Source organism: Artemia sp. Qi Xiang Cuo, chromosome 8 (assembly GCF_049724085.1).
Source record: "Artemia sp. Qi Xiang Cuo chromosome 8, ASM4972408v1, whole genome shotgun sequence".
NCBI classification, from domain to species: domain Eukaryota; kingdom Metazoa; phylum Arthropoda; class Branchiopoda; order Anostraca; family Artemiidae; genus Artemia; species Artemia sp. Qi Xiang Cuo.
In genome coordinates this window covers 71,055,937-71,078,386 of record NC_142801.1, presented here as the reverse complement: position 1 = coordinate 71,078,386, position 22,450 = coordinate 71,055,937, and the positions used below count along the sequence as shown (strand labels likewise).

Below are 22,450 nucleotides of genomic sequence, written 5' to 3'. Positions count from 1 at the left end.
AGGGGTGTTAGTGGCTCTGCAACTACTTTTGACCATTAAAAAGGCTACTAGCCCCTCCAATTTGCAGTCAAATGAGTCGTTTTTAAAGTTTCAACGACAACTTCTTCCATACGAAGTGCCCTGGTAAAAAAAAAAAATAATACATTGTGCCAACATCGTTCTTTACTTAGGCAGCGCGAATGCGCTGCTTTGATAAATTACAAAAATTAGAACGCATCTGCAGACCAGATACGGGAGCATACACAATTAGTACCCGTAAGATATACCAGCAAGTGATACTCTACAACTAATTCATGGGTCACAATTGTTACAACACTCCACGGGGCCTTGGCAACGGAGATCCAGTTAGTCGGCTTTAGCAGCATCTCTCAACCTTTAACGCAGTCTCTTTATAAATTCCTTTATAAATATAAGTCTTTATAAAAGTTTCTTTATGAATATACATTCTGTTTTTTTTTTTCTTCCATCTTAGGTTTTCTTGTCTTTGCTTCGATAAAAACCGTGTCCATGAAGCCAAGGTAAATATATTCCATTTTGAGCAGCAAAAAGCAAATTATAATCCAGCCACATGCACAGGAATTTATTCCAAAGAGGGCAAATATTAGAGGGGGGGTGCAATTCGAACAACTAAAACATGGGTGAATTTCATTGCAGTTAAAAGAAATGATACAAAGCAGAATAAAATCCTCTGTCATTGGGAGCAAACTGGCGGCAAAGCCTCCCTCCTTCTGCGTCCGTGCCTACTATAATCACCCATTTATTATTGACTAAAAGGATTCTATACGAAAATATAAACGATGAAATTTATTTCATTTCGAGGTAAGAATTCTATCAAACTGACATGAACATACACTTATAAACTCTCAATAGGGCAATATAAAACTTGTACTTGCTGAAGGTGAGCCAGGGGGTAGAACTACCCTAATTTGATTTTGGATCAAGAGGAGCCGTCTGAAAGGAAAGAAGAAGAAATATGAAAAAATGAAAGAAGAAACCAGAAATGACAGGAAAAGACTAAAACAAGGGAAAAAAATAACAAAATAGTTAAATGACAAATATTGTAAACATCACTCAGCCTCTGATGTCTAGGAGATTCATTCTTGTTTTTAAATATAATTTAGAAAGATATTCCTGTTGAAAAGTTAATTTTATGCATACGTCAAAAAATAATCCTCTTATTTTTCCTTCAAAAAACTACAAATTTCCGTGAAGAATTATAGAATAGAAAAAGAAATAAAAAAAAAAAAAAAAAAATCAAACAAACAATGCAATCATCTAAAGAAAGGATTAATACGAGAACCCCTTTCTAAAAGATAAGCCATAGCCATAGTCCTTATCCGAATCAAATAGCTTAAAATATTAATTAAACGCAGAATATTTTCGTTTCATTAAAGATATATATATATATATATATATATATATATATATATATATATATATATATATATATATATATATATATATATATATATATATATATATATATATATATATATATATATATATATAAACAAAAAATAGCGAAGAAAGGAAACGAGGACAATTAACAGCCAGTGAAAAAATTGAAAAAATTATGCAAATATTTCGGTCAAGACTTCCGCTTGACCGTCCTCAGTGCAGAATAAAATTGATAAAAATATAAAAACCAAACCTTAAAATAAAAACACCAAACTAAAATTGGACGACCCTTTTCTAGTAACAGTGAAAGGGTAACTAAATAAAAAACACAAGTCTAAATGGCACTTCAGAATTTCATTTTCCGTAAAGCACTTTTAAAGGCTGATCGCTTTCCAGTTTGATTGTTATCGGGGACTCTATTCGATTGCACAATATAACTTTGTGGATGTATGTAAAAACGATCAGAATTAATAATTTTGTCATAAATGGGACTTAGAAAAATTTCCAAAAAATGGAGAGTTGGAGAGTGGTCCTACGCATAACGATAGGTATTTGCATTTTTCCTCCAACCACTCTCCCTGCATAAAAAGAGGAGTTGTTATTTCTTTGGTTGACCGATTAATAAGAATATGCTCAGAGCCTCACATAGACTCAGAATTGAACTATATTAAGGACATTTTATTTTTCAATGGCTACCCTATAAAATTACTTGAGACTATTATAGACAGAAGACGAAAAAAGGCAGAGGGGAGTGCATCAGGTCCACAAGCCCCAACAGATACCGTCCCATTGGTGGATGATAAGAAACTTTTCACTGTTCTACCCTACCTTCCAAAATTGAGTTATAAATTGAAAAGAATCCTTCAAAAACATAAACTTAGCGTCGCCTTTAAAAATTCAAATATTACACAGAACTTTTTTAACAACGGCAAAGATAAAACCAGCCCCATTCTGGGCAGTGGTGTTTATAGAATTCCTTGTTCTTGTGGCTGTTTTTATGTTGGTAGAACCCAACATCAATTGGGGGAGAGGTTATCTGAGCACAAGTCCTTCAATCGACAAGGCAATGACGTTACGCCAAAGGCCTGAGGTTTTTGATTCCGCCTTGGCGCAACATGTGTACGAGAATCCACACCATTTCATTTCGTTTGACGAGGCCTCTATCGTTGCCCCCGTTAAGGGTCTCACGCAAGTTTTCAGGGAGGCAGTTGAAATAAAAAAGCACATTCACCAAAAGGTAGCTCTCAATAGAGACACTGGAGAAACTTTTCTAAGTCCCATTTATGACAAAATTATTAATTCTGATCGTTTTTACATACATCCACAAAGTTATATTGTGCAATCGAATAGAGTCTCCGATAACAATCAAACTGGAAAGCGATCAGCCTTTAAAAGTGCTTTACGCAAAATGAAATTCTGAAATGCCATTTAGACTTGTGTTTTTTATTCAGTTACCCTTTCACCGTTACTAGGAAAGGGTCGTCCAATTTTAGTTTGGTGTTTTTATTTTAAGGTTTGGTTTTTATATTTTTATCAGTTTTATTCTGCACTGAGGACGGTCAAGCGGAGGTCTTGACCGAAATATTTGCATAATTTTTCAATTTTTTCACTGGCTGTTAATTGTCCTCGTTTCCTTTCTTCGCGATTTTTTGTTTATCATGATTAGCCAGTGTGGTCTCAGAGATTATTTATATATATATATATATATATATATATATATATATATATATATATATATATATATATATATATATATATATATATATATATATATATATATATATATATATATATATATATATATATATATATATATAAATATATACATATATATTTGTATATATACATATACATATATGTACATATATATATATATATATATATATATATATATATATATATATATATATATATATATATATATATATATATATATATATATATATATATATATATATATATATATATATATATATATAGTTTATATAATAATTTATGTCAACTTTCTTTACATACATAAAATGTACTTAGAGGAGTACAAAAATGCAGAAAAATAAAATAAATTAAAACAATAAACAATAAAATACTCACAAAAAAAAAAAAAAAAAAAATATCAGCTACTTAAGCAACACCATTAAGCTATACAGTTTAGTGAAAAGTCGACAATATTTTCTCGACACTTGCGGAACCTGTCCACAAGCTGGTCCGATTTTGAAGAAGTATCAAAAAAGCCATATCTACTCGAAATGTAGCGGTTGGCGAGTCCAAAGCAGCAAATGCAGAAGATATTTGTAAAATCGGAAGAATAGAGATCTAATTCTCTTCCACACAACTATTGTGAAAAAAACTCCACAAAGGGACCAAGAAGAAGACATGTGGGGCAAAGAAAAGCGTTGTAAAGTCTGCCCAGGGTTATATAGTTATGTATATATACCGCAGCCAAAGTGACAAAGTGAGATACCTAGTGACTAACAAGAACTTCTACCCCTGTAACAACACACATGTTGGTAGGTCCAGGGGTGGGAGGTCTAGCTGTTCCACCACAAAATCTTGGCGATTTTTAAAACAGTTTTTATAGCCGTTATACACAATAAATAAAATCACACTACTTTAACACACAATTAGAGGAACGAGCAAAATGGATGAAAAGGAGAACAGAAACTATTCATAGAAAAATGAAAAGTACCAATAGAACGTTGGAAAAATGAAAAGGCATTCTACAGTATGATCTAGAAAATGGGTTTGTGTTAGCTGCTTTTCATTTGTGCGGTTTTCAAAGCAGTTTTTTTTTTAAATATTCCAGGGATCGAACCATTAAGTTGCAACGATTAGCCAAAACATTATATGGTCTAAATGAAAAAAAAAACAAAAACAAACAAACCAACAAGAGATACGAAAATAGATTGAGAAACGCCCTAGGACCAGAATACTTTACCCAGCATGTATATTTCAAATTTTCCAATTTCTTCTTTTAAGAGCTTAGTAAACAGGATAATTTTTCTTGCATCTTTGAAAAATTTTTAGTCCTTTTTAGAAAAAGGGAATGAACCACCAATTTTTATGATTGCTCAGAAATATCCTTTAAAAACTATAAACGAAGATGTGTTGTAAGGATAATAAAGGCTCTTAAATGACAAAACATATATGTATTTAAAAAAGGATACATTCCCTGTCAAATATAAGTTCAGGGGTTGTCCATATTCAAAAATTGGGTACACCAAGTGTATAGAGAGATAGAGAGGGAGAGAGAGAGATAAAGAGAGACAGGAAAGGGAGAGAAAGAGAGAGGGAATCGCAAAGAAAGAAACAGAGAGACAAAAGAACGAAAAAACAGAAAACCAAATCAAAATTGTGGGGAGAAAAAGGAAGAAGGGGCAAAATAGAGAAAGAGAGACGGAAAGAAAATGATAATATATTTAATCATGCTATCGAGTTTGCTCATGAAATATAAACAAAAGTGTTAATTTTTTTTTCTCTGAGTTATACAGCCCTACCTTGACTGAAGTTTTTATAACATGTGTATAAAAGACTATAAGAGCTCATAAATATTCCTATTTACAAATGGTTTTATGTTAAAAGTAATGCTTCTATGAATCTTTAGAAAGCACTTAAGTCTGCTTTTAGTACCTTACTATGCTCAATAACTCATGAATTATTGCATAGTACACCTAATACAGCTGAATACGAAAAAGCAATAGAAACTTACAAGCAAGTATATACGATGTACTTAAATCCAACTCATTGGGCTATTTCACCTACGGGGAAAGGAGTCTTTATGTGCTGACACTAAAATATGGGAAATTTGGGCTAAAAGATACAAACAGAATATTGCTTTTAGTTAGGAACGTCAACTGGGGGGAGGGGGGAGTTGAAAATTTTTGCACCGCGCTAGAATATGAAAAATGACTTTTTTGGCAATTTTGTTACATAACAACTGATCTTTGTTATTTTCAATGGACCCCTTCGCCCTGATTTTTAAGAATAAATTTTGCCCCACACGTTTTCCAGAATTGACGCCGGTGCTTTCAGTATCAGGGGTCCTCTTATGTGGAGGGGCTGAGGTTCAAGAGCTCTGAAGGGTCTTGGCGCAAGCCTAAATAAAATCAAAGGTATCATTTGTGAAGAAATTTACCTTGCCATTACTTAAGTCCACTTATTATACTTTTTTCAGTGTTTCCTTGGATTAAAACCTGCCAAAAATCCATAATTCTTTTCTATTTAACAGTGTGTCAATAAGCTTCATAACTTAGGCGAATCGCTAAAATCTACAAGGAAGAAAAAGGTCCTACACAGCCAAAACTTTAAACCTGAGTAACTTACTATAATCATAAATATTCGTCTTAATTCATTCACAAATAATACGACAGATCCTGCTGAAAACTCATTGCCTCATCATAATCACTACAATCATTGGTTTAATACGATCAACATTGAAGATACATCTTTCAGGAAACCAACTCATTTTTTTAATAGAATCTATAAACCTCCGCTATAGGGTTTTACAGTGTGTCAAATTTGACTTTGTAACCTTTATCAAGGTATCCCCCTCCCCTCCGCATTGACAGTTTTACCACTTTGTTTTTCAAAATTATGCTAATATTCTTAAGCTAATAACTGCAGAAGGGTTACTTTAAATATTATTTTTTTAAAAAAATCGTTTTTTCCAAGGGAAGTATAGAGCAAAGTTGAAACTTAAAACGAAACAAATATTATTACTTTACAGCCTATCTATCATATATCAATAAACCTAATGCAAATAAATCAACTGGTGATATTTCCCTATGTTTGTAACATTACAGAAAACTAGCACTTTACTGAAAACACAAAAGCCAAGTATAAAGAACAAGAATATTGATTTAGGAGTCAAAAGTAAATATAGTTTCAGTTGAAAGCTATTAATTGCAGAAGGTTTACTTTAAATATTAATTTAAAAAAACAAAACGTTTTTTCGAGGGAAATATAGGGCGAAGTTGAAAATTAAAACGAACAAAGATCATCACTTTACAATTCATCTAACATATACTAATAAAACAAACAGAAGCTGATAAGGTTGAGATATTTCCCTATGTTTTTAACATTATAGAAAAGTAGCACTTAATTGAAAATACAAAATCTAAATATACAAAACAAGAATATTGATTTAGGAGTCAAAATTAAATACAGTTTCAGTTGAAAGCTAATAATTGCAGAAGGGTTACTTTAAATATTAATTTAAAAAAACAAAACGTTTTTTCAAGGGAATTAAAGAGCGATCTTGAGACTAAAACTAACAAAGATAATCAGTTCGCAACTCATCTAAAATTTATCAACGAGAAATATAGAAACAAATCATCCGGCGATATTTCCCTATGTTTGTAACATTACAGAAAACTATCGCTTCACTGGAAACAAACAAGTCAAATATAAAGAACAAGAATATTGATTTAGGAGTCAAAAGTAAATACGTAGCCTCACAACAGAAAACTAATCTATCACGCTTTTCATAGTCCTACAAGAGCTGTGATATCAGAAATTTTCAGTATATAATTAAAATTATCTTAAAATGTTAGGCAGAAAAATTATTACTCGAAATGAAGAACATATCAACCGTAATATGAACTCTGGAAATCCAGTTATTTCTCTCCATAAAACGGAGAATTTTAAGTTGTGATACGAATTCTAAAGCGAGTCTGTAGTGACACTTCGAACTTGTCTACAAAATAATCATGAAATGTCGAAAACGAAAGATCCAAAAAAGATTCAAAACGAAAGTCAATCATTTAACTGAGCTCATTGTGCAGAAGTGATGCCAAATTAAACGAAAAAAAAACTAATAAAGCACCAATCTTTACCGTACCAAAATTCCTATATTGTTTTGTGTTTTCAGTAAAGCACTAGTTTTCAGTAATGTTACAAACAGGAAAATATCACCAGTTGATTTATTTGCATTCGTTTTATTGATATATGTTAGATAGGCTGTGAAGTAATAATTTTTGTTCGTTTCAAGTTTTAACTTTGCTCTTTACTTCCCTCGGAAAAACTTTGTTTTTTTATTGAGTCTATGATCGTTTTTGATTAAAATTTAATTTAGAAACAACACAGCTATGACCTCTTTTATTTATAACGAATAATTTCTGTTCGTTTTAAATTTAATGCTGGTCCTTAGTTTCAGTTGAAATTTTTTTTTTATATAATTTCTAGTCACCTCCAATCTAGGGGAGATAAGACACCTCAACCTTTATTAAGGAGCAGAACTAAGAAGCCGTACAAAAATGGAAAGAAAAAATAAGTTTAGAGTGGAAAAACAAAACAAAACATAGTGTCGTTTCTTTTTGAAAAAAAGAAAAAAAATAAGAAAAAGCTATTTAATTTTTTGCTTTAAAAAATTTAATTTACTAGCACTTAAGAAAGTAGCTTCAGGCGAGTAGCTACGACACAAAAGTTAACTGAGCGGCCAGGTTTATGTATCGACATACTTCCGGAAATTTTTGCTAGCTCAACAGAAATGTGCCTTTAGGCTTAGGGATTTATTTGATAAAGCCAATCATAATTCAGAAATGAATGGAAATTTCAAAAAAAATCATTTCTTGTGTAGCTAATATATAAGGTATTATAAATTAAGTTTGTTTTCATTTCCAAAATTTTGGGAAGAATTACTTGAATTCTCCTAGAGAACTATTTTCATTTGCCTTTCTTCCTCTTTGAATGTACAACCTAACGTATGGAGAGAATATTACGGTGGAATTCTCCATTAAATAATTTAAATAAGTAAGTATAACAATAAATAATCCTTCTTTTGTTATACAGCTTTGAGTGGTTCCAGAACCACATGACTACACTTCTCCAACCGCTAAGTGGTAGGGGGTTGGGGTCAGGGTGTAATTTGCTATGAGGCAGAGTGGGCAATTTTCACTCCCAGACCACAGTTTTCCTCCAGGCCCCAGTTTACCCCCCCCCCCCAGCTGAAATTCAGTTTCTCCAAAAATTTTGTCAAAACTAAGATAAGCCAGCATAATTCAAGCATCCACAGAAACAGGTCGTTTTTCTTTAATACATCTTTACCTTTTTTCTTACTATACGGCTCATTTTTCAGTTTTCTCTGTAATTTTCACTTGATTTGGGAAAATTGGCTGCAACGATGACCCCCCCCCCCACCGGATTTTGACAAAATTGCGCCACTCGTTGGGGTATGGATTTAGTGATCTACTCAGAATGCCGTTGCAAACCATGGACTGGATGACCTCTATTCCCTTTTGAATCAAAATGTTTGACCAAATACCTTCCTGGGACATACGTTAAAAAATGAGTGCATCACATTTACAAAAACAGTGAAATTATCTGAAAATGATCATATAGAAGGGAGAAAACCAGGATTAAAAAAAAAAAAAAAAAAAAAAAAAAAAAGCAGGAGTCGAACCTTGAGACATGACAACAAAAGTGCCGTTTTTAGTGCCATTTGGAGCTTGCCTATGGTGGAATTGACAGGAAGTACGTAGAAAGGGGCGTAATTTGTTATAGAGCAGGGGGAAACTGCCTCCTCCAGACCAAAGTCCCCCCGACCTCATTTTGCCCCCCCCCCGCAGCAGAAATTTAGTTTCTATAAAAAATCTTGTCAAAACTAAGATGAGCCTGCATAATTCAAGTATCCAGAGAAACAGGTCAGTTTTCTTTAGAGTATCTTTGCCTCTATGGTAATATATGATTTATTTTTCAGTTTTCATTGTCATTTTCACTTGATTTCGAAGCATTGGTTAATGCATTCTCATCACTTTTGCTCTTAAAAAGGGCACTAGAAATTCAGATTACCAATCCAATGAGTCCCCTCCGAAGTATATACAACCACCCATTTTATAAAACCTTTGGCATAACTTACAACCCTTACCCTGAGAGCTGTCGGGGGGGGGGTGTCTTCCTGAAAGAAATAATTTCCGGACTCTTCAATTACATTGAATAGAATTTCTACCTCCAAATTTTGATTGGATACCTTTGGAGAAATGATGAACGTGGGGAGGGGTGGTTGCTCTCAAATCACTTTGACTCTTAAAAACGGAATTAAAACTTTCAATTTCAAATCAAATGAGCCCCATCTGAAGTTTGTGCGACCACCCATTCCATAAAACCTTATATGACTCCAGGCCATGAGTTACAACGCTGAACCCAGGGCACTGGGGGGTTGCGTCAACCCTAGAGGCATTGTTTTAGTTCTTTGGACGATTTTGAGCAAAAGCACTATCTCACAATTTTAATCAGATTCGTTTGGTGAAGAGGGGATGTCGGAAAGGGAGAGGTTAGCTGCCCTCCATCACTTTTGACTCTTAAAAGGGAACTAGAAATTCCAACTTTTAACCAAATGAGCCTCCTCTAAATTTTATACAGCCATCCCCTACATAAAAACCTTAAAAAACCTGGGCAGCACTTACAACCATTGCCCCTAGGCTCTGGGGTTTGTTTCAACCCCAAAAGCCGTGTTGTATGATATTTAGACTGTTTTGAGTAAAATCGCTATCTCAAATTTCTATTAGATGCATTTCGGGACAATAAAAAGCGTGTAGGCGGGGGGAGGGGGTAGCTGTCCTCCGATTGACTCTTAAAAAGAGCCCTAGAACTTCTTATTACCAATCCAATGAGCCCCCTACGAAGTTTATATGACCGGGCTTTCAGTAAAAACCTTATATATCCCCAGGGCATAACTTACAAGCCTTGCCCTGAGGGCTGGGGGGATTTGTTATCCTCAAAGACATAGTTTCTGGACCTTTCAAATACGTTGAAGAAAATGGCTATTTCAAAATTTTGATTGGACGTGTTTGGGGAAATGGTGGGCGTGGGAGGGGGGTTAGCTGCTCTTCAATCACTTCGACTATTGAAAAGGGCACTATCCCTTTCAATTTCTAATCGATTGAGCCCTTTTTGAAGCTTCTACGACAACACTTTCTATAAAAACCTTACATGCCCCGAATGGCATAACTTACAACCATTGTCCTGAGGGCTGTGGGGGGGATGTCATCCTCAAAGACATAATTTCCAGACCTTTCAACTACGTTAAGCGAAATGGCTATATCAAAATGTTGATCGGAAGTGTTTGGGGAAATAATGGGCGTGGGGAGAGTGGGGGGGGGGGGGGTCATTCACCCTTTGATTACCTTCGACTATTAATAAGGGCACTAGCCCACTCAATTTCCAATCAAATGAGCCCTTTTTGAAGTTTCTACGGCAAAACTTTCTATATAAGCCTTATATGCCCCCAAGGAATAAATTACAACCTTTGACCTTGAGGACTGTGGCGGAAGTGTCATCCTCACAGACATAATTTCAGGACCTTTCAACTACGTTTAACAAAATGGCTATCTCCGAATTTTTATTGGATGTGTTTGGGGAAGTAATGGGCGTGGGAGGGGGGATTGTTGCTCTCCGATCACTTTCGACTATTAAAAGGGGTACTAGCCCTTTCAATTTCCAATTGAAAGAGCTCTTTTTGAAGTTTCTGCGACAATACTTTCTGTAAAAAACCTCATATGCCCCAAGGGCAAAACTTACAACCCTTGTCCTGAGGGCTGGGGGGGGGGGGGATTTCACCCTCAAAGACATAATTCCCAGACCTTTCAACTATGTTAAACAAAATTTCTATATCAAAATGTTGATCGGAAATGTTTGGGGAAATGAAGGGTGTGGGGAGAGGGGCATTCGCCCTCCGATCACCTTTGACTATTAATAAGGGCGCTAGCCCTCTCAATTTTCAATCGAATGAGCCCTTTTTGAAGTTTCTATGACAACACCTTCCATAAAAACCTTATATACCCACTGGGCATAACTTACAACATTTGCCCTGAGGGCTGTGGGGGGAGGGGGGGGGGGAGTGGCATCCTCAAAGACATAATTTCTGGATCTTTCAACTATGTTGAACTAAATGGTTATCTGAAAATTTTGATTGAATATGTTTGGGGGCACGGTGGGCATGGGAGGGGGTTAGTTGCCCTCCAATCACTTTCAACTATTAAAAAGGGCACTAGTCCTTTCAATTTCCAATCGAATGAGCCCTTTTTGAAGTTTTTACTGCAACTCCTTCGATACGAAGTGCATGTCTAAACAAAAAATAAATAATACATTGGGCCAACATCGTTCTTTACTTCACTGTAAAACTTTATTGCATTTTAAAACTTACAAACTTGTCTATATCTAAAATTACAAAGATTTCCTTAAAATCAATAAAAACCAAAACCACTCCAAAATGGCCAAACTATAGCTCAAATCAAGGAAGGTGAATTATTGCCCAATATTATTTTTTTAATTGTTTTACATTTTACTGTTCGGTTGTAGTCCCAATAATCGACAAAAAAACATAATTTATAACATTTCTGAAATAATCTTGATTCATCTTCAAAATCTGTTTACATTAGATGTATTTTTATTAACAGATTCAGTAGCAAATTTACAGTTTTACAAAATGAGTGACATAGGTCACTCATTCACGGAGAAGCTGTTTACACCTCAAAAGTAAATTCTAACACCGCTCACCCAGGTTTACCACCACAGTCAGTTCTTAAAGTGCTAAAATTTCTTAAATTTGCATGCTACATAGTGATTTTCAGTACTAGAGTCAAAGAAAAATTTCCGTGTCCCGGCTTGTGCCGCGACTTGGTCCGTTTAAGTGTACTTCGATTAATTTTAGGTCATTTTTTTAATATTTTTACATCTGGTTATTTCAAACTTAGCGCAAATCTTTCGTAACGAAGACGGCAAAAAACCGGCCCTGGTTATAACAAACTTCATGCCAATCTTTTGAAACAGATACGGAAAAGGGCGGTCTGCGCTTTTTCTAAATTCCTCTACCTTTTTTCAAAATCCTCATTATTTCGTCCAAGACAAAAATAAAAAATTATAGTACGGCCAATTGTAAGACAAAAGTGACCTTACTGCTATATTGTCTATATACAGTAATGTAGCCCAAATGTGAACTTAAAATCATAGAAGAATACGGATCACTGATAAATCCTGTTTTTTTTTCCGGCAAGTGTGACGTTAACATGGATTACGTATAAGCAAATCCAGCAATTTCTGCTATTTGTTTTGGAGAGCTAGTATTAAAACAAGAAAAGGCTGGTTTTAGAAAGAGCAAATAAGGCAGAAGATAAATAAAAGTAAGCCATGTTTGTCTCGGATCTGCCAGTAGAGAAAGAAAGAAGTTTTTCTTTTTTCTTGGTCACTTTTTATTCAAGGAAATATGTCGGTATTTTGATTTTTCAAGAGACAGACAAGTAAATAAAACATAGGAATTCACAAAAAGAAAAAAAGACACGTAACAAGAGACTAATTTTAGGAACTAAAAAACGGAAATAATCCGACAAAAAAGAATAAGATGAATAAAGCATTTCAAAAAAATACGCTAGAGAAAAACAGACAAGATTACGACCTCAATTTATTGGTCATTTTATATTAATTAGAGTAAGAAGATTTCACTTGTATTCCCTGGAGCGGCTTGAGACAAAATAAATAAGAAATACGTCAAGGGAGTGGGGTTCAGGAATACGAGGATTAATTCTAAAAAAATATAATTAGTAAGAATTAGGCAAATGGAATCACGTCTAGCTTTCCCAAAATCTGCCGCTAGAAAACCAGAAAGTATTAATAACGATTTCTAGATAATCATCTATTTCAGGCAAGAGAATTGATTTCTCTCCAATTACCAAATAATCACTAAGAAAAACTAGAAAGATGGTGTCATGATAACAAATGTGCGAGGGGTGAAGATCCGAGCAGTCAACCGTAGCGAGCTAAGCGAACATTTAAATGGTTAACGAAAATTTAAAAACAATAATTCAATAAAAGATACTTAGTCTAATTAGGAGACTTTAGCTTAACCATGCACGTTAACTAAAAATAGTGTTCAGTTTCACCCCTAAAACTGAAGAAGTTTGCATACGAAACGCTAGAAATGAACGTTAACCCGGTCAGAAGTGATAGGTTAAAGGATGACATAGGTATTAGCTTGAAAACCCACTCTTAAACTATTGGATTTGCTTTGCATTACTGCATATTCACAAATAAAACTCAGATAAGTTAATAACATATTGGGCAGTTCCTAGGTTTCCTGCTACAAATTGGTCTCAAATACTAGTTCCCATTCTATTGGGACTACTTTTAGATGCTCATGCTGTTCAAATAACCAAATGGTTTAAAACTATAAGCATCCCTTACGTTAGAAGTTTCAAACTAATGTCCAAGTACTCAATCAGTGTTTAATACTCAGTGCTATTAATAATTAACAGTTTAAACCGAAGTAGTGATCTTTTGTCTTCATAAAGTTCCTGCATGGTTTTCACTGCCAAAACCCCCGCGTTATTTGACCAGCTAAAATGACAAACAACATTTAAAATTTTCAGTCGTTTAAATCAGTAGTTGGGGATACCCTTGACAACCTTCTTGCGGTACCCACGAGAGTAGAAGGCGCAAATAGAGGCTGGCCTATGACTACTAATTAATTAAAAAAAAAAACTTTTTCCACAAAACAAGTTTTTCAAAGAAAAGTAAAGAACTTCATTAAACCAAAAATGAGCAAAAAATAAAATCAAATAATCTACCAAGCGTGAAACTACCGCAAATCAGCATCGATAAATAAATGAAACCCAAAACGAGCAGAAATTACAATAAATAACCGAATCAAACTCAAAACAAGCAGAAATTAGCATGAGTAGGGCTCAAAACCCCTATGCCTTCCCAAGGCCAGAACATAATTTGCACTTAGTTACCTTTCAATCACTTTCGACAATTAAAAAGGGCACTAGCCCTTTCAATTTCTAATCGAATGAACCTTTTTTAAAGTTTCTACGACAACTCCTTCGATACGAGGTGCCCTGGTATGGAAAAAAAAAAAAAATAATACATTGTGCCAACATCGTTCTTTACTTAGGCAGCCCTATTGCGCTGCTTGTCATCTTAGTCACCATCCAGTCACTGGCAGGATATTTTGTGGAATACGCAGCTGAGGTTGGATGGATTGAAGACAGCCATGACTGCAAAAGTCTTGCGCGACGGATCAATCTCCCTGAACATCTGAAGCACTGACCGTGGCACTAGAAAAGATCCGTAGAGGAGCAATCCAAGGTGGGAGAAAGAAGTTCTCTTGGTAGTACCGGTTATGACGATCAAGTGCCAATTACCACTGATGATTTGCAAGGAGTGGGTGACTCTCTCATTCGGTGTTGCCTGTCCAGACTGGTGGATGGGGGAAAATAATGGTGGATACCTTGACACGGCCAAGGGAAGGCTCTTCTACGAAAGGAAAAGACAGACAAACCCATAGGCAAATTACCAGGGCCCAGGGACATCAGTTGTCCAGCGGCCATTTAGGTCTAGAGCCAATGGGCCTTTGTGGTCTGAGCCTAGAACGATTTTTGAGAGTCCTTCCGTAACAATAATCATCAGCTACTGCTCATAAGCCCATTGTAAGTCACAAAAACACATTTTGGGTTCAACAGAACCATGTCAAAACCGATATTTGATCGAAATAGTTGACTAGAAATGTTACAATAAATGCCGTATTTTGTGATATACTAGATCCTTATAATTTTAAGTAGAACATTCTACTGATTTAATGTCTTCCAATACAGCAAACTAATTAATTGTGAAAAAAAATAGAGACAGACAATTTTAGTTTTCCTATTAGACATCGAGTTATCATTTTGTCGTTACGCCAAGAAATAAATACCCAGATACTTTAATTTAATTGCTGGAACATTTTTGGCAACTTATTTACTATTTGCAGGCGAAATCTCAAAAGAAATAACACACATATTTCTACAGGATTATTGTCTACACCTTACAGTTGACGAGCCCTGATTTTGTTATTCTGATTTAAAAAGTCGAAGACCAAACTTCTTCGAAAAGAATGTCTAAGAAATTATCAACCAAATAACCTCGCTGTTAGTATTGGTAATACCATGACTACGCCTTGCGAGTCACTCTTGAACCCAAGCCTTCTTATTTCATCCACGCTGAAGGTCACTCGCTCCGCTAATTCACTGCTTCTGTTTTCATTTTCGAGCATCCTACGGATTACTTTTAGCCAACAAGAATTGTTTTAATTTTTTTTTTCCCTGACCGGATGCATAATACTACTGTAACCACTCACCTCTTAGCCCTGGCTCGCTTCTGGACAGTTTTAACGACAGCAGATAGCAAGGCCGACCCAAGCGCAAAACGCATTCCATAAGAGTGATGCTCTGCTTAGGAATAGGGGGCCCAGGATTTGACCCCAGCTCATGCGAGGTTGGCCAACAGGCTTGCTACTTATTCTTCTAAAAAAGACCCAACTGAGACTTCAATTCAAAGCCCTATACGAAGGGTCGTCTCCATTCTTTTTTTTGTGGGGAGGGGAGGGAGGGAGGGAGTGAAGGGTTACAGAATATTTTGTTCCGGTTTATTTTTGTTTATATTCGTTTTTTACGTTTTTTATGAGTCGGAAAAAAATTACGAGGGGGGGGTCAAACCCCCTAAACCCCCCCCCCCCTCCCTGGATACGGCCTTCCCTATACGCCATGAATGGCTGCAGAGGATCTTTTTTTTACATTTAATTTAATGAATCAAAGACTGAATTCCTTCTAGTCAACTGTCCCAAAAAATAAGCGACCAAGTAACCTCTCCGTCAATATTGACAATACTATGAGTAAAACTTGTTTCCGGGCCTCTTTGTCTTCATCGACTTTGAAGGACACCCAGTCATCATAAATTCACTACTTCAATTCCCGTCTTTGGGCGTAATACGGATTCCTTGTTGCCAACAACAATCATTTTAATCATTTCTTGCTTAACCGGTTTTATAATATAACTGCAACCCTCTACCTCTTACCCCTGGCTCCCTTCTAGAGAATTTTCTCGACCATGGCATCACTGACCCTTAGCCTGGAAGCCAAAAGAAGAACTAGAAAAAATGAGAAATAATGTAAATTATTTTGATTGTTCGTGGCTAGTGCGATTTTGTAAGGGTTTGTTGGGGTGCGTTTCATTTTTCTCTTTTTCTTCTATAGTCCATCTTTTGTATTATTATTTTTTTTTTGCTGACGGGAATAAATTATTATTAATAACAATGAGTGTTATAATTTGATTAAGTGGTTTAAAAGGATATTCACAATTTCCCAATTACCGCCCAAGTTCCAAATCTGTTTGGCGCTGATTTTGTACGGCGTTTTTAGCTATTGAAAGTTGACCATTTCGTACTTTTTGTTTTGTTTATAAAGTCGAAAATCCAGTAAAAATAGCCCGGTTCTTTGTCTGCTTTCTCAAACCAGACCTTTTCCGTAAGTTGTAGGAAAATTGTGTGACTACTAATCCTACTAACAACTCATTGCAGTACCAACCCACCTGATACCAACACAGCTTTTCACACTCCTCCTCCATCCCAATCAGTTCAAAGCTTTATTCTTTACCCCTTAACATGAGGTTCCGATTTCCTTTGAGTTCTTTCATATGCCCCCCCCCCAACCCATTCAGGTTCAACCTGTTTTTCGTTGGATCCCAGGCATTCTATCATGTTCATCTGTAAAACGAGGCCTAGCCATCTTAACCATTCTTTCATTATAGTGGGGTCGAACAACATTTTAAATAGTTTATTTTTGACATATGATCATTCAAATGAGTACCTAAAACTATTCTCAGACAGTTTTTCCTGGAAAAAATCTAACATATCTTCACCAACTTTTCGAAGCAGACACGCTTTATGGCAACACTTGCCCGCCGCAGTCATTTATGGTACCTCCGGGTAAATTCATCTCCAGTAGTTTTTGCATCCTGAAATATTCTTTTAATTAAAAACAGCTTGGAAACGTCTATCCTCAGTGGTTTCTCGTGTAAACAAAATAAAACAGACAAACGGTAAAAAAAAATTGAGGCTCATAGCCCCCTTGTGGTCTTAGAGACAATGACGTCATCATTTATATATTCGAAACCTATTCACCCATATTGGCAATTAGACTCATTTTATTTTTATACGATGATTAAACAAAAAAAAAGAGATAGCAACAAAATGCTCTGATAAAACTTATATTATCACACAACTTCCAGCAGTTGAACACAACACTCCCTGACACAGCCAAGGATATCTTGGGTCAAAAACCTAAAATACCAGAGTCTAGGATAACAGATGAAATTCGAGATCTATGAGACCAAAACGAAAGATTTGCAACAAAGAGGACCAGATAAAGCAGGGATATGCATAGGCGGATACAACGGATGGTAAACAAATAGGTCCAAGGAGCCTTAAAAGACGACATTCGGGAGATATACGAATCTGGCAAGAATGACTTTTAATCAGGAAACAGCACAGGATGCATAGAAAAGAAACGAGCTCCAAACAAAAAATACCCACTTGGACTAGCGTCCTGGACAAAGACAGTAATCTCCTGAGTGATAGTGACGCTATTAAAAAAGATAGAAAAGCCACTTTGGACAGAAATTGAGTCCACTATTTACCTGCAACCCTCCAGTGATATCAGGATTTTTCAAGCTGGAAAGCCACCTTAGTCCCCCCCCCCCCCCCTTTACTAAGCAAGGTAAAAGGGTCATTCGCAATCTCAAGAGCAATAGAGCTCCTGGCCCTGATGACATCCCTGTCGAGCTGCTCAAAGTTGGATCCTCCCTGCTAGAGGATATGCTTCCATTTCCCGGCCGGTCATTTCCCGAAAACGTGGGACAAGGTGGTTATTGCGGGACTATTGTACAGCTCCTCAAAAAAGGACCTAAAAGTGACTGCAAAAACTATCGGCCCATAAGCCTTATAAGTCACCTAGCTAAAAACATAACATGGATTCTTCTAAACCGTATCAGAGCCATAACAGACCATACCATCAGTGACTATTTGGCTGGTTTCTGCCCTGGACGGTCTACAACTAATCATATTTTTGTAGTAAGGCAAATCGCCGAAGGGTAGCTTGAATATGGCAAAACAAATCCTCCAGCTATCTATTGATTTCAAACAGGCCTTCGATCTAGTTGGCAAGATGGTTTGTGGTATATACTGGCCCACTACAGTGATCTTGAAAACATATTGAACATGATCAAATTCATGAGCGACAAATACCGTAGCTGCGTTTAGACTCCAGAAGGCCAGACAAAAGAGTTTGAAACAATTTCAGGCGTGCTGCAAGGTTGCATTCTTTCTCCACGACTTTTCAACCTCCTTTTGTACGCCATACTGTCCATGCTCGAGAACCATGCAGGGGTATTTATTAATCGTGTTAACAGCAACACACTAACTTATGACGACGATCTCGATAAGCTCGTAGAAACCGAGTCCAGCCTACAAGCCCAAGCCTCTGAACTTGAATCTGCATCGGCTTCGACATGCAAAAGAAGACAAAAGTTATGCGACTCACAGAAGACCCGAACGCACCAACCCCCATTCACATCGTGGCAACTAGCGAAAGAGTCAAATCGGTAACTAAGTTCGTATACCTAGGGAGCCTGTTATCATGAAGCAATAACTGTTCCAATGATTTAAAGCGAATACTCACCCTAGGAAGTGTGAGCTTCAAGAGAACGTTCCACATCCTCAAAAACAAGCACCAATCAAGACAATTGAAGCTCCAACTCTCCGACTCGCACATCATGCTTGTTGCCATGTACACCTGGAAAACGTGCGCCGTATAGCTGGTGTAACGTATCAAGACAGAATCTCCAACAAAGACCTTCGAAGGCAACTGAAGCGGGAAACTAAAATTTTTCAGAAAGTGCGATCGCAAGAGCTCAGGTAGCTAGGTCACATACACCAAATGGAAATATCCCGCCTCCCAAAAGTTACCTTTGAAGGAAGGGTCCACGGTAACCACCAATTTAGAAGTCCTAGGAAGAGATGGCAAAACAGCTTCGGAGGTGACCTACTGTGCCTCCTCAAACAAGCTGACAAACGAGCGTCATATAAGAAACTAATTTATGAACGTGTAAGGGAGATGGCCTCAACACGACCCCCGAGGACGTCCGGGACATAAGAAAGAAAGTAAGTAAGAATTTATCATTTTTTCCTGCTTAGATTTTTTTTTTTAAGGTCTTTTACTATCCAAGTAAGGTGCCTCTAGCCTCTTCGTGGCGGTGCTCATTATTCTACGATTCAAGTTTAACTCTAAGCCATTTTAAACATTTTTTTTTACACTTAAGACTTATAAAAAATGGTTCACCTGCAGTTCTTGAACTTGTGCTTTGTTTATGATTACTTGGAATTCTCCCTCTTCAAAAGTCCCAATTCCGGCAATTTAGATTTTTCATGGATATCCTTGTCCCACTTATTCCATACCACTAATCTTTACAGACCTACTTCTTTTTCCTTGAGTCAAGAACTTTCTCTTTCTTTCTAAACATGTAAAATATAAGGGGTTATAAAATCTGGGATTGCAAAAAATGCCGTTTTAGACGAGCACTTTTGTTTTATTCAGTTTCATTTTATTTTATTTTATTCAGCACTTCTATTTTATCATTTTATTCTATTTTATAAGTTCTGCCGTTACGGAAGAAAAACGTTTGTAATACAGAAGAATATGGGGTTTTCGATAACTAAAGACCTTTGTGGTACGTGAATGAAACTATCAGGAATGGATCCAAATCAGGGCATACAAAGGTATTTTCAGGTTCATACTTCCCTTCCATTCTGTACTTGTAAGGATTGAAAGATTTTAAGAACAGGGTCTATACATTGGGGGGGGGGGATATCCCTAAAATGCTCAAAATATTAAGAAAACACTGTAATTTTGCAGCCCCCCCCCCGCTCAAAATGTTTTGTAGGTCAGATTTATGCGGGTGTAATTGGGCTTGCCAATATGTGTAGTAATTTCGAATCTGGAAGGATGGATCCAAACCCTTTTTTTATTGGTCTTAATTTGATAAAATCTTTCAAAACTTATGAGTAGTTCCCTGACTTTTAAAACTTTATTTTAAATTCACTCCTTGAAGTGTCTACTAGTACGGCTCGTCTGACTGTGTTTCTATCAAATATTATTCAGCCAGAAAATCTTGTGGATTACAAAATTCAAGTATTTTGAAAGGGTTTTAGCCCTATTGAGACTTTCCTACTATTTATGCTGGTAACGATACTCAATATTGACTTTTTTCTAGATCAGAAAACTGTAATGTTGTATGACAGAAAGTTTATGTGATGGGTCTGAAAACCAAAGCTAGCAAGTGAAAATGTTTTCTTGGAGGGTGGGGGGTAGGCACGAACATGGTGTGTTTGAGAAGAGTCTCTCCTTGGGGTCGTTTAGACTAATGTAAGGGAATTTGCCCTAGGACTTTTTTTATTTACACTTTCTCTGACAAAAAAAAAATTAAATACCTGTCCTGTTATTGATTGTCTTTGGCCTAGACCAAGGGTCAGAAACCCGCGGGCCGTATGCGGCCCACGAGGCGTATTGGCGCGGTCAACAAGGACCACAAGGACCACGCTGCAACGCACCTGACGGACCATATTATTCACCATACCAATACACAACGAAGTGAAAGGGGGTGCCATCTAGCATTCTGCCATATAACATTTTCGAAAAAATCGGTAAGCCTCATCTAGCATAGTTAGTTTGATTTTCAACTATCCAGTCCAGACCAATTGTTTTGGTGTGTTATAATTTTTGTTTTTGAGCAAACCTATTTCAAAGCTTGTGAAATACACCCCAAAAAACATTTTCTATTGGATTTTCTTATTTTATTCTTTTTTAGTTCAGTAAAATTTAGTAATTGGGGTACCAAATGAATGCCAAATTGTCTGGTCATGTTATGTGGCCATCTTGTGGCGAAACATTCAGAAGAAAAAATAACGCTTGATTTTGCAGATGGGTGTCATCTGGTATATAGTGGGACGGGAAAGTATGGTACGCACTGGGACATTTACCAGCATGTACCAGATGAAAACCATCTACAAAATAGAGAGTATTTTTATTCAAAAGAGTTTAGGTACATTCAGATTGTCAAAGGAGCATAAATAGAACATCTCAGGAACGTAATAGGTATTCTGTTTCTACTTTCAGAGAAACTAGAGGGGGAGTGAAACTAAATTAAAAGATGCAAAAGATATCCAGATTATCAAAAGGGCGTTTGTGCAATTTCCCAGGAAAAAAAGGGGGTACGTTTGAACTTTCAGAACATATTATTGGGGATGTTGAACTAAATCAAAAGACTCTATGCCCGTTCAAGTTTGTAATAAGAGCATATTACGGCATTTTAGGAACGGATAAAGGTATTCAATTGAAACTTAGGGACCTGTTGAGGGAGATTTATAACTAAACATGGATGTTGAAATAGTCTCTCTGAAATATATATGGGACGGCTAAAGGCATTAAATTGAAACAATCAAGGAATATTGCAAAATATATTGAACAAAATCAATATGTACTCTATGCATGCAGGTTGTCCAAAGGGCATATGAACAATATCTGAAAAACAGCTGAAAGCAATAAATTGAATCTTTAAGGACTGCTACAACTACTACTTATGCAATTAGTACTACTATTATTGTACTTTCTCCAACTGTGACTGCTTTTGACTGTTAGAATTTGTGACAACTTGCAACTGCAAATACTTGTGAATGTGACTGCGACCCCAACTAACTGTAGCTACAATTGCCAGTGCATATGACTTTGACTGCATCAACTACTTTGCTATAGCAAACAACAAGACAATCCCTCAAAACTGGAGCAATGCCAAAAAGACAGGGATAGATGGCTGGTAAGATTTCGAGCTCAAAATCCACAACTGTTACTACGCAAGCCAGAACCCACAAGCTTGGGTCATGCAACAAGCTTTAACAGAGTCAACGTTGAACACTTCTTCTCAAACCCGAAGTCAATTCTAGAAAAGCTTCCTTTTAATGCACGTGACATATACAACTGTGACGAAAATTCTGTGACCACAGTTCACGTTCCTCCTTAAGTGTTTAGGGAGAGGGGACAGATGATATTGTGGAAGGCAACAGCATGAGAGAAAGGTGTCCTTGTGACCATGGTTGGGACTGTTCCTGCAAGCAGTCAGTATTTACCACCTTAATTTATTCCAAGGAAAATGTTTCAGCCTCACATGCTAACTGGTGCTCCAGCAAACTCAGCAGGTG

The 22,450-nt window shown here is 36.3% G+C and overlaps 1 long non-coding RNA gene across 2 annotated transcripts in view; it reads right to left on the bottom strand.

The window, feature by feature from the left end:
- Positions 1-791: 791 nt before the first annotated feature.
- The window catches only part of LOC148949766 (uncharacterized), a 107,440-nt gene continuing 85,781 nt past the window's right edge, over positions 792-22,450 (bottom strand). The window contains exon 4 of one of the 2 annotated variants that reach the window (XR_016142098.1): positions 792-951. This is a non-coding gene — a long non-coding RNA (uncharacterized LOC148949766). Of the gene's footprint in view, positions 952-17,039; positions 17,158-22,450 lie in introns of those variants that run through there. The other variant, XR_016142097.1, reaches the window with a different exon arrangement.